The 21,956-nt window shown below is 37.0% G+C and overlaps 1 long non-coding RNA gene across 1 annotated transcript in view; it reads right to left on the bottom strand.

The window, feature by feature from the left end:
* Positions 1-1,266: 1,266 nt before the first annotated feature.
* Positions 1,267-21,956, bottom strand: part of LOC139801826 (uncharacterized) — a 47,965-nt gene continuing 27,275 nt past the window's right edge. Inside the window, exon 3 of the long non-coding RNA XR_011728341.1 lies at positions 1,267-2,938. This is a non-coding gene — a long non-coding RNA (uncharacterized lncRNA). The remainder of the gene's footprint in view (positions 2,939-21,956) is intronic.

The following is a 21,956-nucleotide window of genomic DNA, read 5'->3' as shown; positions in this document are numbered from 1 at the left end:
GAAATTTCCAACCAAACCCAAGTAATACAAAGTGTCTCAGAATCCCAGCAATCATCTATTAGCAATAAATTATTACACAGCACTCCAAATCTTTTGCAGTCCTCTGCAACACACTTAACCACAGATAGAATTTAGATTATACATTGTATAGATAATATGCACATTTTCTACTTTTGTCAGATACAACAGGGAAAGAGACTCTGAAACCAAGATTCGCTGATAGGGGTTAGAATAAAATTTCCCTTACCAGTGGATTATTGGGGCTGGGTGATGGGCTACGTGACCTCTTTAAAGTCGTTTTCAGGTTTAGGGTTCTGCCCATGCCAGACCCTCCCATCCTTGCCCTGGTTTCTGTAAGAAACAGGTTTTTAAAATTTCTGTGAAGCACCGGTTAGTTTCCATTGCCAAAGGTAATATAATGCAGAAGCTGAACTGCAGGTCCAACCAGCTAAGGTAATTCCTATGTTCTTTTTGGTCATTTGAATAAAACAAAGAAATGGAGAACTCACTGGGAACTTTCCTATATGCCAAGAAAACATTAATTTTAAAAAGAGAACTTGAATTTTATGAGGATAATTCATATCAAATATTATATAGGCAGAAGCTGCTCTATTTCATTCAGCTTCTGGAGAAAAATAATTATTCTCTTTACAATTTGAAGTGCATTTGTATTCCTTCCAAACAGTCCTATTACAACAAACGAAGTACTTACTATACATCTTTTTCCTGCTGCTTTTCAACTTAAATTTAATTTTCACATAGATTTATTTAAAACAATTCACAATGTGACTCAGCCAAATGATGAATTTATGGAAGGTTTAGTAACTGTGTAATCTAGTTGAAGTTAAAAATGGCTACTTTGTAACTCAGTGCCTAAATCAAATCACCCGCTGTAGCCAGCTATTACGCATCCATTTAAATCCTCTTTTTTGGCACACATGTTCAATCTTTAACTGAAAGAAAGCATGGTGCAAATATGCTTCTAAATGAAAGCGTATATATACATATATGGTATAGCTATTAGGCAAATGTTTTAATTTCTTCTGTTCTCTGAGCTTGCTTGAGCACTTAATGCATTTATGTGTCTGTGTACATTATGCATCTGCAGAGAACACAATATACATATCGATGTCTTATTTTCTATTGCTTACAATACTAGACTGCCTCTGTGCAAATAGTTCAAATTTAACAAGAAAAGTTAAATTAATTTTTCAGAGCATAAAAATATTTGTAGTGAGATCTCACTACAGAAAAGGTTTATGACTTGTATTGATAATAGAACAGACTGGGAAAGAATTTTGCCTCAGGCAAAATACGAGTCTGTTTTCTGTTCTATTGTTGGCACAAAATCAGCAGTTACCACAGAGTAAAGTCTAAAATCAGCCTATGCCTGATTAAAAAAACTTGACTTCAGCATGAGACATCTATAAATTCACCATGTGTATAAGAAGTGGCCCCCAAAATTTTATGAATAGAGAATGTATCACTGAGATTTCAAATGGCTACCCAGCATGAAGCTATACTCTTTTTTATTTTTTCAGGAGTTTTGACCAAGTTTTCTAACTAAATTTGGTGAAGATAAAGTTCAGTTCTCTCACCCAAATATACCCAAACTGAGCTACTATATTGTCTATCAGTAACCCCTCAACTATGTATGAATCGCAGACTTAGTGTCTAGTCCAAAATACATAAAACTGAGGCAAAACTTCCATTTTCCTCAGAGTTTTGGAGGATGCCTATATTCCTACTGCTGTAGTTATGCTATTTATTTGGTAATGTTCTGATTCATGCAGATTCATTACCATCTTTGCAAGAATAAGCAGGAACACAGGAAGGTGCAGTTCTACATCCTCAGAGATACATAGGCTCCCCAAGTTGGATTGAGATATTCTGTGGTTTGCATTGTAGCCCATCCAGCATGCAAATTGAAACTACAGTTGTATAAATTACCAAGAGTGAGACTTCATTCTTTCTTTAAACAAGACCCCCCAAAAATCACAAACTGTTTCATCTTCTTTTCCAACTATTTTCATTTTTGATGCTGACAGCTGCACACTAAGGAGACAGGCTTACAGTGGAATTACAGCAAGGTAAGTGAGTGAACATGCCAGCTCTTTTGAGGCAGCTCTGTGTGTGTGTGTGCCTTTACTCCCCAGCACCTCAAGGGAAAGGCAGCAGAGCTTAGCCAGCCTCTGCTGTGGGGTTACCCAATGCACCTGCATTTAAGGGAAGATGCTGAACTCTGTTATCACAGGCTATTTAACTAAATCTAAGATCATACCCTACTTTATAATAACTTCTTCCTAATTGTGATATTATTTTTTCATACAGGATAATGGAGTGCAGCAAATACTTTGATATTGATTATAAGGACTCGTTTTCCATTGTTAGCATCTTCTGCCTACTGTTAACCTATGCAGCACTCTAAGGTCTGGAATTCAGAACAGCACCATGTTAAAAAACAAGAATTCAGAACAGTCTTGTTTCCTGTTGCTTTGCTTACTTTAAACCACAGAGAATGTACTGAGAAAAAGTGAAAAGGTTTTGTCTTATGATTAAGCCATGGGTTTTAACCAGATCCTGTTTTATAATCCTTTAATCTGTGTATCAGAAGTTTCCAACAAATGTATTTCATTCCAACACCAGTCCATCAAAAGAGTGGCTTTACGTCACACACTCAGGGTTTCCTGAACAATGCTGTGAAGGTGGAGGTCACAGCAGTGTAACTACTGACTTTCTCAAATTTGGTTATAATCCCCACATGGCAGCACAAGGGGTTGCTTTCTTTGGAGAACTGAATACTTATTATGTACCATTCCAAAATAATACTGAAGCCTGGACTTGTATGAAAGCCTTCTGAGTTTCTGGATTCCTCAAAAGGCTCATACAATATTTGAAGTTGATAGCACCTTCTGTTTTGTCTTCTGTATTCAGTGAGCTGGAAGGTAGAGAAGGTGTTTGGGTTTTTGTGGTGTATTTTTTTAAAATGAGCCACTGAAAAGGCCTGCAATAAACAAAGCTTATGAATAAAGGAATGTATCTGACAAAGAAGTTAATGATCACATGGACTGAGCCCAAATTCTTGATCAATGAATCATGTAGGCTGCTTTGTTTAGACTTTGGCAAATCAATATTAATTTTGTTACACAAATAAGAGATTTTTTGTGGGGTTGCTCTGGATTAATTTTTAAATGCAAAGTGTTAGACAAAGAATATGTGAAAGGGTACTTGAGAGTATCTGTGGAGCTTTAAAAATTTCTTTGCTTCTTTGTATTTATTGTCTTGTTATGCTCCTTACCAGTGACAACACAGGGCAGATGACCAGTTACAGGGAAGAAACAGTAAAACTTAGAAGATTATATTGTAGCTACAGAGCTGTAAAAGATCTCATGGCTTTGCAGATAGATCTTATCTATCAAAGGTAAAAATACCAGATTCTCTTCTGATTCTTGCCCCCAGGGCATTTTCAAAATGGACAGAGATAGGCAAAATAAACTCCTGATGAAAGGCAACAGAATCCCACTACCCAGTTTATATTCTACTCCAATAGTTCTTTAGATCACACCAGACTTACAGGCACTTTGAATGCCATCAATAATTCCCCAGTTCTGGCCTCAGAATGTTGGGTCAGATCTGGTACCACAAAGCACAGCAGAATTGCTGAGTTTGGACCTGTCCGCTCGATACAGTGAACAACTGAAATTCCAGGCTCTAGGGCTCAATGAGAAGAAAACCCAAAGACTTGGGAAGAGAACAGAAAGTTTGTAACCTCGTCAAGTAAATGACAGTTTCCTGCACTTGATATTGCCCGAACAATATTCCTGAAACATTGCTGCTAGACAGATCTAAGTAGAGACAAAATGCCAAATCTGATTACGTAGATCAAAGTGGTCTGCTTCTACAAAGCTCTGAGTGCCTACAGCTCACATTTTCAGAATCAGATTTGTGGCTAAGTGGAATTTTTCATCATCCTAGCAATTTGTTTTGGGTACTTAGAAATGAATTTAGGGGCCTAACTTTTAAGCAGCCAACACTGAAAGCTTTGGTCTTCTATGAAGAGCTACTGCTGCTCAGATTCTCATTTATTACCTTCAGTGGCAAATCTTCCTAAGGAAAGTGTTCAGAACTGAATTCCAGCAGGAAAAGCCTTTAGCATTGAGATGTGGATGAGACATGACCCCTTCCCCTAGCCCTGTTGGTTACTGGTCTTTCATCAAGCTTATATATGCAAATGCTGCCTTGTAAGAAAATGACATTGTGACTTTTAATAAGAAAACTGAACAGAAACTGCTGTCTGAACTATGAATTAAGCATTCTGTATGGTCACTGCATTGAGTCAGTGAAAGAAAAGAAACCAAATGTTCTGCAAAAGATAAATTATTATCCCTTGAAATGGTTTATGTTCCCTTGGTTATTTGTAGCAAGTGATTGAAAGTCAGGTAGAGGACAGAAGCTATTGAACAGATCACTGGGGACTCTTTCAGGTTTGGTCTGTTAAAAGTCTTCATGAGTATATCAGAAAATTCTGTACAGAATAGGACAAAATGGAGCAAAATAGAAAAAATCCAAATCAAGGATTATACCTTGTAAGAGTGTGCAAGCTTAAAGATTCTTAAAGGAGCTAAATTCTGTGTGATTTGTTATTTTAAAGCCAGAGCTGGGTTATTGGAATGCTAGAAGTTACTCATTCATAGAAAACAAAACAAAAAGCTGCCAACAAGTTAAAAATAAGCTTACTCAAAAAAGTACAAAGTACAGTATGTATTCTGCATTGCTGTTGACTTAATATTCTTAGACTGAGACCACCCAGAGGCTTTCCATTTAAACAGAAAATAAAGCTTCATAGCATTTCTTAAGCTCAGATATTTTTCCTATTCTAACATTCTCCCTAAACGTAGATTCACACAATCATTGAAGATCTTTTTAAAATCCAAGTAGAGCTCAATATTAACAGTGGCACAGTTACTGTGCCTTCTCTTTATCAACTTGGGATCAAATACTCCAATGAAAACCAATGCAGTATTTTCCCACTGTGTCTCTGAAAGCAAGAGCAAATAAATGCATCAGATAAAGTGACAATGTCACAAGCCATTAGTATGATTCAAGTGATACACTATTAAAATAACTTAGAATCAGTGTTTTTTAAAAGAGCATTTAACTTTCTCTTTCATTTGTCGAAAAATACCTTTGTTTTTTACAGAAGATGCAATCTTACTCATGCAGTGCAATATTGCTTGGTAGACTCAAGCACAATCTGTTGTGGTAGCTGGAAGTTCAAAGCACAAATTTCCCCATGTCTAATTCAGTCATTAGTATGCAGAAATTTTTTTGTATTTAAGAACAAAATGACATATCAAAGATGTCCACAAATAAAATACTGAGTCATACAGAAAACACAACAGAATTAAACTGAAATCCATAGAGAAATTATGGATCTTAAGCAGTAATACTGTGTTTTAATTGTAATTTTTCTATGGTATTAGAGAAAGGTAAAGAGGTGAAGGTAAAGAGGTAGCACAATGTTTCATTGGATATTTTACCAATACTCCCCCTAAAGGTGATTTGGAGCCAAAGCAGTGTAAATTTGTGTTGCATTTCCAAAACCAGGGAGCAGCCAAAACTTAATTTTACATTTATGCATTTAATGTTCCTCTTATCATACAGATACAAAGACTGAGAAGCTCCATAGAGTACTCAGTAGAGAACCGTGGGTTCAAGACCCACATGCAAAGAAATAAACTGGGATTAGTCTGTTGTTTCTTAGGTAATTGTAAAAAAAAAAAGGCCACTGTTGACTGGACCCTAAAATCAATAAAAAAGGGCATTGCATGCTGTAGGGTAGGTCTAAAGAGAAGCGACAGCTGTAAGAGACATAATAGTAGTCATAGTATTTTTAAAGAAAATACAAATGTCTTTCAGATTAAAGGTAATGATGCTTTGACTCCCTCAAGTAGTCTTTGTGACAGTGTGGAGTAAGAGCTGTGGATGGCCATAGCAAGAGAGACAGACATGGAAATCTCCGGTTAAGCTTGAAGTTTAACAGAAAGCAAGTTGGCTGCATCTGTACCCAAGACAGAGATTTCACTCATCATTGTTACAGAATGAAAAATTTAAGAAAGCCCCAAGAGAAGAATTTTCTTATTTTATTCAAAGGAAGCTTCCATCTGAAGGCACATATGCCACCATATGGGATCCATTTCAGGCATTCATTAGGAGAAGAATAATTAGTCTAGCATCATACCAGGAAGAAAGGAAGAGGCCCAGAGGATAATTACTTTAGAAACAGAAATAAAAGACCTTGAAACTAAATTTGCTAGGGACAAGTCTATGAAAAAAAAATTTTAAAAAAGATGCAAAAAAAAAAAGGCCTTATTTATGGGAATTTTGAATTCAGTTATCAAGGAAAAGAGGAAAAGGGGCATGCCTTTGACAGGATTATTTTTATCTTGGGGAGAAGCTGGTACACTATTGTTTTAATGATTACAGAAAACATGTCTCATATTTCAGCCATTCAACCACAAGCAAGAAGCTTCTTCTCTAGTACAAAAGAGATGAAACACTTTACATTATACAAGGAAGTACTGCTCTGTATGTCCTCTCTTTGCAAATACACCATTATTACTGCTGCTGGTCATAGGCTTCAGATACAGCTGTGAACATTTAAAGGCTGTCAAATGGGATTATTCCTTTGTAGAGCTTACTATGAGAGGACCTGTGAGAAAGAGAAATATCTCTGTTATGTAAATAAAGCACAGATTGAATAACATGAGAAGACTGAAAAATATGTCAGATTTAGGGATTTTTCTATGAGCAATTAAACATACTGAGATAGTGCTCTGTTTGTTTTACATCAACTTAATCCTAACCATGCATTTAGCCAACGTATCTCTGCTTTACCTTCTGGAAGGTAACAGATAGACACATCATATTGAATAAAAGACATGTATTGTATAGTGCACCACAGTCTGTCTGCAAAGCCTCAGGCCCTAAGTAACTGCCCTTTAATTAACTGCTGAGTTTGGAGTTTCTGTGCTACTCAAAAGGCCCATAGGAAGTGAACAGTGACAGGATTTGGCCCTTAAAAAAAGCTCCTCCTCTCCATACAGGAAACACCTGAGATTCTGCAGCACTGCAGTCATAATGGGAAGTAAAGATTTGTCTAGGTAAAACCCTTTGATTGAGACAGTGGTCAAAGGGACAGTCCTTTGATGTCTGGAGCTCTTTGTAACAAAGAATAAAATGAGATCTCACATCGCTGTGTGTGAAACAGATGGTATGGGTTATGACAGTGGCTCATTCATATTGGGAACACTTGTTATAATGCATTATCTGTTAAAGATACAGAGAAAGCTATCTAGCATTTTGTGACTCACCTACAGTATAAACAGGATAATTACCTGGTTCACCTGCTAGAACAGGGAGATCAATTACAGAAGCTAATTAGAGACCTGTTTTAAGCAGATATGAACTCATGGGTTTTCATTATGGGTTCTTCTCCTCTTAACACACCACAGAGAAAACCATGGAACAACAGTGATTAGCCTTATTTCATTTTTATGGCTTCTCCCATTCAGAGTAAAACCACAGAAAGTCAAAAGTGTAGCTAATTTACTTTAGCAAGCCAGCAAACATAAGTTAATTTCCTAGCTTTACTACTTAGAAAGCTCTGCCAGAGCATTAATGTCAAAGGAAAACAAAGAAAAAACACATTCCCATACGGAATAGGAATGCAACTCATGGTAGCTTGACAAACACTGGAAGAGAAACCTCTCACATTTGCAAGGAGGTAACAGATTCTGGTAGTGAGCATTTCCTTATTTGTATGTCAGAAATTCAGCAGATATACCTGGTTGTGATGTTTGGTTTTACTTTTCTGGCACTGGAGAACACTTGCAATTCCTTCAAGTAACAGTCTTGCTTAAATGCTGTTGTTCCCAAAAGCAGAATATCCATAGCAGTGTCCATGAATTTCTAATTGCTCATATTTAAATACATCACGTGGTCTGCAGTTATTTCCCAGTCCCATGTGATCAGTCAGACTCCAGGAGGGATTACTTTACAATCTGTTCAGTCTGTGCATTTTAGTCCATACATTTTCTGGGAACATAGCTACCTATCTTGGGAGATGAAAGTTTCTCTCTGGCAAGGAGCCAGGTTGAGAGATGGGTAATGGTTAGAAGAGCTTAGGCTGGACTTACATTCATTATTGAAACTGGCATTAAATACTTGACTTAACATTTGCATTTATGCTACCAGACTGCTGCATATAATACCAGAACTACCCTGCAGTCACAGAAGGATACACAAGATACATTATTTGAAAAAGGTCACGGTGCATCTTTTCCATGCACTTCTTAATCTCCTATTGAAAAGTTAGCACCTCAGATAAAAAGACTGAAAGTCACAAGAAACATAACAGAAAATGAGAAGGGCATATGCAGTGTCTTAGGCTCTGTGAGGACAGTGTGGTGGTTAAACTGGGGTGTAATGGTTCTTTTCCCATTGAACACAGCAACGGTAACAAAATCTATCAGTAAAAATAATATTGTACTTTAAAGCAGGCAAATAAATACACTTTAAAGCTGGCACCAAGACCAAACTATGTTTGTATTTTATGGTCATTCATATCTGCTCAAAAAAACGTGATAGTTTTCTCTTTTGGCTCAAGAGATCCAGTGAAAGTGTTGACAAAAGCTACAACAAGACTATCAGCTTTACAGTACAAGATGCCAATCAAACCTCTTAAGAAACCTAAGTGGTGGGGGGCTGGGGAAGAAACTACCCCCAAACCCCACCCAATAGCACACATTCGAGGGGTAAAGGGGGAAGAATATTATTTTTAAGAAACCAGAGTTAAATTAAGATGAACGCATTAGGTAGTGGCTCTTTATCAATCATATAAAGGCTGGATTTTCACCTTAGCTCCTTAAATACCCTATCCAATAATTAATTTAATTGATATGGGGACAGCTATTCCATCCCTGAATAAAGTGATTTGTGTAGATCTAAAAGCAAATGCCTCAGCAGAAAGACAGGGGTGATCATTATTTCAAAGCTCTCTTTTATTTTCCTCCTACTCTTAAGACTTGTGAAATTATTTATTTGACAATCTGAAAATAAAACCTGAGCTGTATTAGCATGTAGGCTGCTCTATAAAAGGGAAAAAAGGGAAAGAGAGGATTAATAAATTACATGCTAGAAATGGGAAACAAGATTAGAGGTGACGTTTTGGCAATATCTTCTTCACAGTAAAGGAAAAAAATGAAACAAGATTAGTTGGAGGGGAAAGAGGGAATCAATCAGTAAGAAAAATGAAATTAGAAAATGTGAAAAGAATGGAAAATGGAAGATTTGATAAAAATGGAAGGTGTGATAAAAATGGTTCCATAGCAAAAAGAGACACAGCCAATGAACCAGAGAGTTAGAAGTTAGGTTGGAGAATAATGTGCTGGTAGCAGTGAGAATGCACAATGGAGAGGAGGACAAAAGAGGAACAAGGTGAGAAAAATGTTTGTTACTGGTGCTGCAAACATAAGAGGAGTGAGTTTCTCCAAGGCCCATATCTGTGTCCCTCCTACTTTCTTAACCTCTCCTCTGATAAGATGGATAAATGGCAGCTGTACACGATCAGACAAGAACAGTTGCATGTGGATTCAAAGATATAGGCAAGACTCTTTGTTTCCATGGGTCAACATAAAAAGTACCCTACAGCAATCTCAAATATGTATATTTGCTTCCTTCAGCACCATACTACAGCAACAACTCTTGAATCACTGGTACTTGACATCACTCGGGCTTCTGCTTTTCCTGTTTTCAAGAGCAAGCCAAAACAATGTCCCAGCACTGTGCTAGCTTCCCTGCAAGGCCCACGATCCTCTTTCTCCTTTAGCTTCTTCAACATGAATGGTTAGGTCCTTAGAACCTACTATCTCTCTGTTCCTCAACCTCATCTGTCACTGTTAAGTGCTCCACTTTTTTTTTTCCTCTCTCCCCCTCTGTTTATACCCTGATAGTTTCAGTGGCTGCTTGAAAACCTTTTCAAATGAAATGAGAGCATGTGCAGGACAAGCAGGGACTCCCCATGCTGTAAATAACCCTGGATAAATCACTCCAGATGGACTGCTGTAGCCTGAGCAACTATTTCTGCTTTGATTAACCAGATCTTCCTTTTCTGGTATATTTGGTAATGAGCTAAACAGATAGGGAGGGAGTAGAGTCCACTACCATGAGACTGTGGACAGGGGTTTGCCCCCTCTCCATTTGCTGGCACCCTGTCATCAGCACTCAGTCTGATAAAAAAGCCAAAGCACTTGCTGGTTTTGAGTTCAGAGTGAAGACAGCATGCATAGATGGTTTGGTGTCTTCTGACAGATGTGACTTCCATATGGAAATCATTCTAAGCACATCTTGTTTGAAACCCAACTGGCAAAAAGCAGGAAACTGGGGGGAAGCACAAGACCACGACTTTGACTGTGCATGACCCTAGTGAGGCTCTAAGGATTTGCCCACACAAGGCCTCTCCTAAGGATGAACACACTGGCAGTTTTAAGAAGCTGCCTCTCAACTGGTAAACCCAGATTATCATCTGAAACTGATAACAGTTGCTAACTGTGTGAGGTTAGGACAGGATAAAATACCCAAACACTACCATGAAAGTAAGGTTTGCACGTCAGGCATGCTGTGAAGAGCCTTGGATTAGGAGCAAAAATCATCATAGCTGCAAAATCAGACCTCTTTGGGACAATACAAGTGTCACAAGAGTGATTATGTGGTCTCTCTTCAGTGACAGTTTTCATCCCTGAATGGGACCTGAATTGGGTCCTACCAAGGGATCTTAAAGAAAAAAGCAAACAAGAAAACCACCAAAACCCAAAAAGCGCTTTTGACTGATCCTTTTAACATTTACAGGAATCCTTCCATTCCTACCTTAGTAAAAGCTTTCTCAAGGATAAGAACATGGGCTCAGTGCAGGACTCAGAATGGTGGATTCTGCAGTAATTTGTCTTTACGTGAGTGATCATCTGAAAAAGATGATTCCCCCAGGCAGCAGCTCATCTTACTTCCCTTGCATGAATCAGTGACAGGCCAATTATGATTTCTTGCAGTCTTCCACAACATGCAGGTTACTGGAAGATGTCTTCTGTATCTGGTAGCACTTTTCATCCCCTAAAATGCTCATGTTCCAGTAGCAATTAGTCCAAAGCTTCCGAGTCTAAGAAACAAGGCAGGTGTTTCTTTACTGTATTTAAATATAGGATTTAACTATTAACTGACTGCCATACCTTGAAGTGGTGACTTTTCAAATCTTAATTCCTGTAACTATGACTGCATTGAAAAGTTACATCAATTTGTCAATGAAATTGAGAGTAGTTAATGTAGTTAATGTAATAAAGGGTAAATTTTGATGTTCCAAGTCAGTAGAAACATTACACTGGTAAAAAAAATGTATTAACCTTGGGAATCTGAAAAGAAAGCATGCTTTGCTTGTGGTATTAATGGGACATCATTTCACCTAAACACAAAATGCAGGTAGATGTATAATATTATTTTTTTTAATTTACCAGCAGCCTGTTAAGATAATTTTACTCTTTCAAGCATATTTTATTTTTAATGATAATTCATTTATAGATTGTTTCACAACCCACTTTTAATTAGGATGACAAATTTAAATTTGCCTTTATTTTCCTTTCTCACAAAGTGTTCTTTATTTCCTATTAGTTTCCCACAGAGAATTTTTTAATTTAAGAGGTTTTGCTTCAGAATCTGTAATCTCCTGAACAGACTTTATAATAATGAAGAATAAGTATCTTTCTCACAGTAACCTGCTGGTTTTTTTAGCTGTGTTTGGAAAGCTTCACATGAAGCAAGAGGTTAAGTAAATCTCAGGTTCCCTAGGGGTCAGTGTGCAGAACATGCAGATACATACCTATACTTTCCATAATCTCTTAAAACTCTGTGCAAACATTGCTTATGCCCTGGGCCTGCTTGTATTTTAAAGTTATGGGGAAAACCTACTCGAAGAAGCAACAGTATGCAAGAAGAGATATCAGCCAGTTCTTTAGCAAATGCAAAATATGGTGGTTACTTAGAAGTGGTTATTAGAAAGAAACCTTCAGATTGATGACCTACATTTGAAGACTGTTAACACATCTACAAATTTGCTATTTATTTTTTAAAAAAAAAAAAAAACATTCCTAGATTTTTTAATCCATGTTGATCAAAGACCTTAATGCAAGATTCTGCAGTCAGAGCTGATATAACATTTTTAATGTAATGCAGAAGAAATGGAGTTTATTCTGGACGTCACCGTTTAAAAGTTTCACATTAACGAAAAAAAAAGATCATAGAATTAACATTCATGATTTCAACCCTAAATGACCTTGCATGTGTATTAGCTGAATGATACTTATAGACTTCTATCATTAAGTTTTCCAGATGCCAGGCAAAATGTTTACAGCAATTCATTTTATTTATTGACCTTAAAAAATCTTAATACTTATTGTGATTCAGCCAAAAATGTACCTGATATAGTACTGATTTCATACCTAGAAAAAAAGACATGGGAGCTATGTTCTGAAGATAGCAGAGTGTTGTACAGATCTTAATATGTTAAATGAGAACACTGTAAGATGCAAAAGAAAAAATTTAAGTTTGAAATCTATACCAGGTAATGTCTAGCATTATGTGTATTATGGAGATCCAGCTTGAATTAAAGGTAACAAAGGAAAAATCTGACAGGAAGGGCCAATAATTTGAACACATCTGACCAAACATTAATCAAAATCAAGTAATGGAGATGTGAAAGTACTGTTACTGATCACAGTTTTCAGTCCATTTGATAAAAAGTCTGAAGAGGAAGGAATAATTCATGTATGGCGTAGTTTTATTAGTAGGATTTGCACACAATGTAATAAAAATGAAAACCTAAAAGAGAATCAATGAAATTTGGCAGAAGGCCAGTCATGATGAAGTCACTAGTCTTCACAGTCCCATTATATATTCATTTTTTAACTTAAAAGTGGAAGAAGGATATTGAACTGGAGCTTCAGAAAAGACATGTGAGTGCTGGATAAAAGGAAATGGGATAGAAAAATGAAGAAATAAGATATAGAAGAAAAATAATTTCTGGAAAGTAACATTATGACCTAGAGGGTAGTACACAGCATAGCATTCGGCAGCCAATACCATAATAAAATGTCTGACTACAAAAAGTAATCAAAGGTTAAGGAGCAAAACCATAAGCACATGAATACATAGGAATAATGAAGTTAAAAAACTGTAACAATGGTAACAGAAAAAGGGATCTGCTGAAATTGTATACGGGATTGTTTTTGTTATATGCATAAGAAAGTAAAAAAGGTTTGTAAGGGCTGAAAGGAATACTATAGTGGGGAAAAGAGATATAGAACGTAAACATTTTTTCCAGGGAATGACACCAACAGAAAATAAAACTATATAAAAAAAAATGCCAGATAGGTATCAAAGGGAATCAGTTTCATATAAAAGAGGATCAAGATATAACAGTACCTGAAGATTGACACAGCTTTAGAGTGAGCTGAGAGCTGTCCCAGAATTCCAAATAAAATGACAGTCGGTCAGGTAAGCCTCTCAGAGAGATGCACAGATAAAACTGCTTTAGGAAATAATTGTAAGGAACCCAGCATCTGTTTTCTAAGGGAGAACTTGGTCAAATTCAGTCCTATATAGAGGATCTTTGAAAGCTCTTTGCAGTATTTCAGATTTCAAGTTTAAAAATTAGTTTCTAAACTCTTGTAATAGAGCAAATTGTAAATCAGATGAGCAGTGAGAAGATAAAATTTGCAGAGATCACAATTGCTTAGGATGTACAAGATGAGAATTTCAAGGAGAACGATTATGAATGAAGTCACATCAAACAAGACAAAGTTCAGTGACAGAGTATTTGAAAGTATTATTTGAGCATCTGTTATTAATCACTAAGTTTAAATGAACTTATAATAAAGGGGGAAAAGAATCTCATACATTTTTTGACTCTCCAATGGAAATTTAGTAAAGAGGAGAGCGATAAACAATCCTACATTCTCTTCAAATTGCTGCACATTAAGAGAGACCAAAGAGTTGTAAATATATATAGTTAGGTGTGTCTGGGGCTACTTCTGATAATTGCCAGTTTTTCTTACAAAATTATTTAGTAATGAGACTAATATGATATGGTCAGATCAACTTTGTATCTAGCTGCATGCTAGAAAGTAAGGAAAAAGAGGAGAAGATGATGGAGAAAAGGAAAGTTCCTCCAATGTGAAGAACTAAATCATAAGAAGCATAAAAAGCAGTGAGGACACAGTAAGTCCTAGACTGCTCCACCATGAAACCAGGCCTGTAATTACACAGTAGAACTTAAAACTAAAAGTCAAAAACCTATTGGAAGGTATGGTACTTGTGAACCAACAAATCCGACATGGGAAAAGTTTTCATCATCAGAATCTACTGGCAACATGATTATCCAAAGGCAGCTTGGGTGTAAACATCTGTACCCTCACAGTTGCCAGAGTGGGGCCCTTTAAAGACAAAACAAAGCTCTTTGTTTAATCTGAACACAGTTCTGCACACAAGCAATGCCTGCTGTTGTTAAAGGAAGAACAAACCAAAGGTATCCATATTATAAAAACTATTGTATTTTAGAAAGAAAAAATTAATGGTAAAAAAGCTTTATATGCTTATTACAGTGATGGCTCCTTGGATTGTCTCCATGAGATATAAGCACTTGTCTTCACCTTCTGTGGTGTGTGAGGGCACTGGAGGGCACTGCAACTGCCATATCAAATTATTGCATTTGATGTTTAATGTACTGCACAACAGAATGCTTTGGAAAACAAAATTACATTTAAATAATTGTCCCTCTTCCACTGCATTCTTAGTAATATTTTATGATTTGTCATATAGCACTCAGGGATATTTTCCTACAGAGGATGTGATTATAAAGATAGTACTGAAATGAAATACCTGCATAGTGTTCTTTGCTCACAGTACACTTTGAGTGGTGGCAGATTAGGCTCTACACAAATCTAAATATCTTATTTTGTGTTTTTCCATTTTTGTAATAAAGAGTAAAATAAAAGCAAAGAAGAAAACAAACATTTAGACACAAGAAAACATTGATTTAGGACTTCAGGGAGAAAAGTAAAGCTAATTTACAGTATTTTACCATCTATTTTACAAATCTGAATCTGCTTATAACATTGATCTCAACTGTGTAAATCAATAATAGCCAGAGCATCCCATTCCCCCACAGGTAGTCTGCAGATTTTAAGTGGTGGTTACAGAAGTATAATCAGGGTGAAATACCATCAAATCTCATATTCTACACATGTTGTAATTCAAAAAAAGTAGTGGATAACTTGGAACTTGGAGTTCTGATGTTTTAATAAGAACACTTTTTTTTTTGGTGAAGCAGCACAACCAATTAAATTGAGCATCCAGTCTTTTGCTGAAGGAACAGTCTGCAGTTTCTGAACGACTGCAATTCTCTCTTTTGCATTAAAGGAAAATCCTTTTATCCTGTCACTAAGCTTGGTGCACTCAGAATGTATAAAGTAGCTGACATCTAACATTAGTAGTATTCAATACAATCAGATTGGGTTGTGTATCTAACAGAAGGAACCACTTTGAGATGTGGAAATATGAGAACATATTTTAAAATTAAACCCCTTATTGGGGGTAAAAGGCAATGCTTCATAGTCTTTTCAGGACTTGACCATATCAAAATTAACCTTTTGAAACTGTGCTTATTAAAAAATTAAAGCAGGTTTCAATAGATTCAGTTCCTGTGTTTGTATGAGCAATGAATCTGGAGCACCCCTGCCCATGCAGAAGTATTTGATTAGGAATATGAAGTAGAGAAGCTTCACTAAAGAGAAACCAGAAAGATTTCTCCTAAAGAGAGCATAAGGGATGGAAGAGAGGCAAACCTGCTTAAGCAGAGAAGAAATTTTTTTCTAGATCTGTTGCATTAACCTCTATAGTGCTAGGTATAAGCCCTATTAAAAAAAACAAAGAACAAAACAAACAAAACCAACCACCAACCAAACAAAAAAACCCCTTCTATTCCCCCTCCTGGAGTATGTTGCCAGACCTAATCTGGTAGAAGAGTCTGATCTTAGGCTTTCACTTTACAAAGTGACCTGTTTGTGAATACCAAGAGAATGTAACAATTGGGCCCTGCCTACTGAGCATTTTAAAAATCTAAAGGTTCCTAGAGAACCTCACTGCTAAAAACTTTAACATTTAACAATTTCAACAATCTTCCAGACTTAGTCTTTAACTACGAATTTTTAGTATATAAAGTCTGCATTTGGATTTAGTCCTAGCTCATTTGTCTGCATTCCTAAAGAAAGGCTGAACTGAGACTTTGAACCCACATCTCTCCAAGCTCCAGCTTCTTTTTCCAGCCATCAGTTTGATTTTACCACGGAGTTCAAATAAATTTTTATCAGAACTGGCCAGTTAAAGTAACTCTAGTATCAGTCTCTGTTTTCAGAGGAGAAAGTAGTAGTTGATTCCCTTCCCCTACCCCACATTCCTCCGATTACGGACAGAAATAAAGGTGAAGGTTAAGTTTCTCCTTCTGCTCTTCAAAGAACTCTGTGTCTGGCTTCAGAAATTGAGCAGTGATATTACCAGATAATTAATACTGTGAGTAAGAAGTTAGCAGTTACGATGTTGCAGACAAACTCTATAGAATTTGTCATGCTTTGGGAAGTGATAGGCAGATATAATAAAGATCACCATAAATGAAATAAATCTTAGTGAGAAGCACAGATTAGTTAATATTTTTACACCAGACCACTAGCAGTAATTCTTGGTGCCTTCTTACATACAGACAATAATACTGACAGCAATTAACATTTCTGCATTGTAATTTAAAAGGAGTAATTTGAATTTTTGTTTCTGCTACAGGAAATGGAGCATATATGGGAAGGCTATTTTTGGTGGTAATAAGGCAAGTATTTTACTAATTCATTAGCAGCATTTGAACAGTATAGTAAAAATTTTGGTTTATAATTACACCACAAACAAGCTTTATGTTAAAAGGTACACTTTCTTCCAGAATTACAACCAGCAAGTTGTTTGGGTTTTTTTTTTGGTTTTGGGGTTTTTTTATGCTGAAACCACCCAGAATGATATAAAGTCTTGGAAGACACGAGCCTGACAGATTCCATCAATAACTCAGGAAACAGATGTTGCAGTGTTTGTTTAGGATTTCCAAACTGATCTGGAAATTACTTTTCTGACTGTGGCTTAAGGACTTGTTTTCCATGTTCATGTGTTTATTTTTTCAAAAGTGACACTTTTTTCTCCTAGGGGAAGAAAACAAACTAAACCCACCACACCTAAAATGCATGTGTACTTGTTTCGATGACTCCAGAGGTGACCCTGGCTTTGTGCTGTTGTTCTTATGTGCATCTATTGTAATAGTTTGAGAGTTGCTCACACCTTTTAATGAAGCTGTCCTCACAGTAACCCCGTGGGTAGGTAAATGCTATTATATCCATTTTACAGACAGAGAGATGAAGCACACGGGGACTAAGTGATTTGTTGAAGTTCACACACAGTGTACAGCAGACCAGGGACTTGAAATCACCTTAGAAATTACAGGGCTTGAACTTCTGCTTGAGGTACTGCAGTCCTTTCTCTTCGCCAGCCATCCCTGAGCCCCCTTTCCACAGCCACCTGCCTGCTACAAGACTCTGCTCCATCATGTACTCCATCCCATTTCCTTCTGGGCATAAGGCCAACTAAATCATTTAAATCACATGGGACTTCTCAGAAAGTTAAGTGTAAGAAGGCACATTATGCATAAACTATTCCTGACATTCCACATACCAATCTGTGTGAGACTCAGCCTCTCAGAGGGTCCATGGGAAGTGAGTTCACAAAGAAGAAACTGGAACTGTCACAAATACATTTTTCCACTCTTTCTGGCTTATTCACAGAGCTAAACAGTGTGCTCTGGGCATATGGTGGATGCTATCAGCTGTGTCTCCTGGAACCGAGAGACCTGATTCACTAGGCAAGCTGGAGAAGTTTTTTTTTTTAGTGTAAAGGTACTTATGATGTAATCGATAAGGTATTATATTATAAACAATATATATTCTATAACATTATAGAATTACATAAACTAATATACAAATTAAACAGGATCACAGCCCCTCAGGTTATGGGTATGGCTTGCAATTAATTTACCTATGAGGAAAATAATAGCTTTTTTTTTTTTTGGAAGCATGACTTTATTGTAAGCTGGCTTTATGTAATTCTTTATCAAACTAGGTCCTTGCTTCATAAGCACACTGAAAACTTCTCCTGTGTTTCATACAGAGAGCCAATAATTGGCCTTATTTAGTTTAGATGAAATAAATAATTTTACAGCCACTTCTCATTTAATAAGGTTGGCTACAGCCTGTCTTTCTTCTCCCCAGCTTGTGTATTTTTGTTTGGAGTGAACATAAAAGCATATTTTCTTGCCTGCTGAGTATTCATTAAAACCACTTCCAAATCTTTGCAGCTATTAGAGTCTTTACTATGTTCTGATCTTACTGGCATATTGATTTAACTGTAAAAACATTTCTTTCTTCAAATAATAATAGTAAAGATACTAACTGAAAGTTATGAAGGACAGCTCTTCATCTCAAGGCCTAAACTACTTGCAAGGGTTTCAAAAAAGGAAAAGAGAAAACAAAGAAAAACCAGAAGGTCTCTGAAGAAAGAGTCATAAAAACATGAGTTCTACACTTGCTGATGAAATGTAGAAAAAATTATTTCCGGTAATTCTGTTCTCTGGCTGGAATCTGGAATCTACACAGGATACCTGGCTGTGCAAAACTTGCCAGGAGCAAAAACCAAGACAGAAGGAAATCATCATCTATGGCTCCAAGTTCTGGACTGCTCCCCCATACCCACCCCACCCCCATTCATCTTAATTGAATGTCTTCATTGACAATTATCTCCTCAAACTGGAACAAGAGAAGAAGCCACCCCAGCATATGCCTACATCTGAGGCCCTGAAGTTGCCCTTTTTACCACTGTACTCAGGTCACTCCCCACAAGCTTCTGTGGCTAATGTGTTGCTCTCTATGCTTACCTTGGCCTTAAAAAGGTCCTATTAAGTGCTGAGACTATTTCCTATTTCCTATTTTCCTATTTTGGCAATTGTAAGCAACTATGTAAATCACATTCTCTCTCCTAGAAGTCAGAGTTTCAGAATGGGCATTACCTACTTGGGAACTTATTATCTATTTGTTATTATGGTATGCAACTTTTGAGTTGAGGAAATCACAGAATAATAGAATGGTTTGGGTTGGAAGGGGCCTTAAAGATCATCTACTTCCAGCCTTCCTGCCATGGACAGGGACAGCTCCCACCAGACCAGGTTGCTCAAGACCCCATCCAACCTGGCCTTGAACACTTCCAGGGATGCGGCAGCCACAACTTCCCTGGGCAACCAGGGCCACTGTCTCACCACCCTAACAGAAAAGAATTTCTGCCTAATGTTTATCTAAGTCCAGCCTCTTTCATCTTGAAACTGTTGCCCTTCATCCCATCACTACATGCAGTGGCAGAAGTCCCTCTCCAGCTTTCTTGTAGCCCCTTCAGCTACTGGGAGGCTGCTATCACGTCTCCTATGAATGATACGAACAGCCCCGGTAATGGCATTGATAGTTAGTGTGATGATCTTGTAGACAAATGGGGAACTCCAGAGCTCTAGTCACAAAGGAGGCACTACTAGAAACAGGTAAGTAAAATATGTAACTAAACACAGCAGAATATCCAAGATTCCACTGAAGCCTACGAAGTGCTTCCTTTGTGAAATTAAAATTCAGTGTGCTTTTGGGTCAGCAGTCTGAGCAAAATTACTGATCAGCTTTTCAGTAAGCAGACTGTGTGAGAAGGTCTTCCTCTGGCTAAGGTGACAAATTGCACAAAATGCAGTATATAAAACAGCTAAATTAAAAGCCTACTTAAGCTCTTCATTACGCCAGAATTCTGTAAATAACTTTGCTTTTTAATTACTGAAGATTTTGCATGCATAAAAACCTGAGACTATATAGACAGAGCAACAATGCTCTGCAGCAGCTACAGGGAACACATATTAGATGATGTTATTTTAAAATTCCAATTTCCAGATAGTGTTATAATGACACTCAGCCAGCACCCTGACAAAAGTACATAACTGATTAAAACTACCTAATAGGGAAATACTGAGGACAGGCATTCAGACTGGCTATTTATCTGTCTATCTGTCCTAGAATCTTCTGTACTAATTGCCATTAGTTGTAGCCATGCTGTGCAGAGGACAGAAACATGATAAAGTCGTAGGTAAAAAGTGATAGCTTCCTATTACTATTAGTAAGATAATAAAAAAAATTCTCTGTCCCTACCACACTTCTGCTTTGATTGGATATTGCTGATTATTTCTCAGAGAATGAGTTAAGAACAATTATGATAAAATTACAGAAGTAATAATTGCAATGTCAGATAGAAATACTGGAGTGCACACCACTGCAATAAATTTTAAGCTGTTGTCAAGAAAGAACTAGGTAAATGATAAGTCCATTCTCCAGATTTTACTGAACATACAAAGCTGTAACTTTGTATTATTATGCCTGCCTAGGCTGACAGACTGTATGCTAATGTCTAAAATCTTAACCACAGAATCTTGCACATGAAAATCATTCGGTTTTGGTAAGATGCTTCATAATTACAGTTTCTCTTGCTTTTGTCCATTGTTAGGATTGGTAGTTGGTATTAGAAGTTCAGTCACACACCTCATTGCTCCTTAGAATCTCAGCAACCTGCTTGCAACTCGTGTTAAATTTTTCTTTTAGCTTCAGTTTACTACTGATGCCTCTCTAAAGTGTTTTGTATTACTGTACATTAAGACCATCCTATAAAAACACAATTTATTTTACTACATTATAAAAGAATGCCAGTTACCCTGACACATCTGTGTTATTGGCAGGGTCCCCCAGGAAATACTTAGTTAGTAAAAGGGAATATGTTACAATTTGTTTGGAAACATTTTTACAATTGCCAGGTGAGCAAGTAATTGCTCACATAAAAATGGTTATCTCAATGCATTATCTCAAAGATGCAGATTACAGTGTGTGCACTGAGTATCAGTAACTGCTATCAAATTTCTTTGGCCAATCTAGCTAAATAACTAGCTACATGAAATAAGGGATGGAAATGGGAGTGTTCATATTTAAGGTAAGCTGGTAAATTTTCAGTAGGAATGGCACTGTGAGCAGCTGATTCTGAGATACTTAGTTAAATTACCCTACCCTAAATTAACCAGGGCTTTGTACACAGAGGAGGCAGAAGCCATTTATACTTAACCTTGTATCAGCTGGACTCTGCTAGAGCCTGACTACCCTGACTGCAGAATCAGGACTCCTCAAATTTAAGACTTGTCAAGGTTATGATCTAAATCACCATAATCCTCTGAGGATGACTGAGATGTAATGAGAGACTGAGGGAAGCCAAGTGTCCCTTAATGAGAGAAGGCAAGTGTACAGGAACCTGGAGAAGAGTTTTTCTTGTTGAAAGCAATATATCACTCATGATTTTGGAAAAAGTGGATAGTACAATACAGGCGAATACTTTGAGCAGCTTTCTCTACCCCCTGCTGATCTGCCTGGGAGGGTTTTGCTCTCTCAGTCTCACTCTGAACTGCAAAGTCTTCTTAAGGCTTCCAGCTAGGAAGTAGGAGAAGGACTTAACTTACTCTTTTCTTACATGTTAACATAACATGCTTACAGGCTGTTAGTGCTTGGCTTCAAGAGGTAGCATGCTCTACCTAAGGTTTTACTGCCTGAACTCATATACACTGATCACAGCTTTATTTAAATGTAGGACTGACTGGATTTTCTTAGCAGAAAAATTTGAATACAGAAGTAAAATGAAAATATTAAAACAAAAAT

The sequence above is a fragment of the Heliangelus exortis genome, chromosome 13, assembly GCF_036169615.1.
Source record: "Heliangelus exortis chromosome 13, bHelExo1.hap1, whole genome shotgun sequence".
Classification (NCBI taxonomy): Eukaryota; Metazoa; Chordata; class Aves; order Apodiformes; family Trochilidae; genus Heliangelus; species Heliangelus exortis.
The sequence above is the reverse complement of the archived record's forward strand: the minus strand, read 5'-3'. Positions and strand labels throughout refer to the sequence as shown.